This window comes from Mus musculus, chromosome 17 (assembly GCF_000001635.26).
Source record: "Mus musculus strain C57BL/6J chromosome 17, GRCm38.p6 C57BL/6J".
Classification (NCBI taxonomy): Eukaryota; Metazoa; Chordata; class Mammalia; order Rodentia; family Muridae; genus Mus; species Mus musculus.
Window position 1 is genome coordinate 54,988,261 of NC_000083.6, and position 2,030 is coordinate 54,990,290.

The 2,030-nt window shown below is 45.9% G+C and overlaps 1 non-coding gene across 1 annotated transcript; it reads left to right on the forward strand.

Moving 5' to 3' along the window:
* The first annotated feature begins 1,288 nt into the window (after positions 1 to 1,288).
* LOC115488844 lies at positions 1,289 to 1,431 on the forward strand. The gene has a single exon (XR_003952440.1). It is a non-coding gene; the product is annotated as a small nucleolar RNA SNORA48 (small nucleolar RNA).
* The last annotated feature ends 599 nt before the right edge of the window (positions 1,432 to 2,030 follow it).

Below are 2,030 nucleotides of genomic sequence, written 5' to 3' on the forward strand. Positions count from 1 at the left end.
CTACACTCAGGGGTCTTGGGTAACTAACTCATATTCTTCAGGACTTATCCTCAGGGTCTCATATTTTTTACACAGGACCATGAACTGTACTGCTCCTATTCTCTCTTTTATGAAGGCTATAATCCTGTTCAATATGCAGGATCTAAAGGTCACCAATAGCAGGAGAACAATTAGGGGAAGGTGGATATGAGAGTGGTTAATCAAGGGGAGGAGTAAAACCAAGACTTGAACCACCCCTGACTCTGTTCTCTCTCTTCCACTTGGCTAGCCCTTCTCCCACCTTGGCCATGAAATCTTTAACTACCCTGGAATGATCTCAAGTATGTGCTTCCTGATGTTTAATACCCCCAGGTAGCACAGAAAAAGTGGTCCACCCTCCCCATAAACACACTGATGGGCCTGCTGCCAGCTTCTCCCATCTCCAGGGCACACATATATGGGGTTAGTGGCAGGCCTTGACTCCTGGGATATCCCCACTCTAAAGATACAGGGGGAGGGATTACCTGACTACATGTTCTTAAGAGGAGCATACATTCTAATGATCTATCCAGGCAGAAGGCACAAGCAGGATAGTGAATGGAGTTTGTGGAGGGGTGATTTGGGGGACAGAGATGAATTTCCAGTCTGCTGGGAGTCTCAGGGCTCTCAGCTGCTGTGGTTTTTTGGGTGGGTCTCTTACATGTGGCCCTGGATGTAACAGACCACCTGGAAGGCCTTTAGACTGGGGTATTAAGAGGAGCAGATAAGCTGATGGCTTGCCCAGGTGGAAGGCAGATGCAGGATAGTGCGTGGAGTTCGCACAGGGGTTAGGTGTGTGGGTAGAGATGGATACCTAGTCCCCAGGAATCCTCAAGTTTCCCAGCTGCTGTGGTTATTTGGGAGGGTCCCTTACCTGTGAGACCTCCTGGGAGCCTTCATACTGTGTGGTCTTAAGAGGAGCAGACACACTCATCACTGCAATTTTTTATTACCAATCAAAGCCAGCTGGGGGCAGGGAACCTCAGCATCCTGGAAGTGTGACTTTGGGGACACAAATTAAGGGGACATAAAATAAGGACACAAATTTGGGGACATAAATTAAATTCCCACCATGATGGCCATGAACTAACTTCTTGAAACCCTGAGTCCCTAATTATTTTATAAGTATTCTCTGTCATAGGGTTTGGTCACGACAATATGAAAATAGCATAAGAGATTCTGTTATTGGACATTTCAATAGCTACTATGTCAATTTTAATTCACAAAACTATATAGTAAAATTTTGTTTTTTAAAACAACAGACACCCTCTATCCCCACCATGGGCTAAGAGACACCTTGTTGGTCATGTTGTTCTTGTATCAGTCAGGGTCATAACAAACAGCAGTTTTTTATTCATCCTAAATTGATGCCTGACTTAGTGGCCAAAGCTGTTTTATGCTTAGGACTCATAAAAATCAGATCAAATCAAAACCAGGCAGCCCAGAATGTGAGTAGGAAGACAGAGACCTGTAGATTACCATGGCATCAACAGATCTGTCTTATAGTGCATGACACATGCACAGGAAGACCATAGATACCTGCTTACCACCATGTCTAGGATAGCAGGTGGTACTCAGGGGCCCAGCAGTGTGTGGCCAGCCTGCAGCAGGAGCCAGCACAATGTGTATGTGGTGGACAGATGGAAATGAAAAAGAAGTGGAGCAGCTGGAACGTTATGACAAGAAATAGAAATGGAAACTTGAGGGTTATGAGAGGTAGCCTCTTGTAAGTGGCTAGTTCAGCCACCTAGGGCCAAGGAGCGGCCCCAGCCTGAGCTGCTAATAAATACCATGTCTGAGTCTGTGACTGTGCAGCAGTAGGGGTCAATGATAAATGGGACTTGGATGAATGATAAGAAAAAAGACAAAAGATAGCTGGGTGGCAGTGGCACACACATTTAATCCCAGCACTTTCAAGACAAGAGGCAAGTGGACCTCATGAGAGGCCAGCCTAGTCTCCAGAGTAAGTTCCAGGAAACCCAGAGCTACACAGAGAAATGCTGCCTGACAAG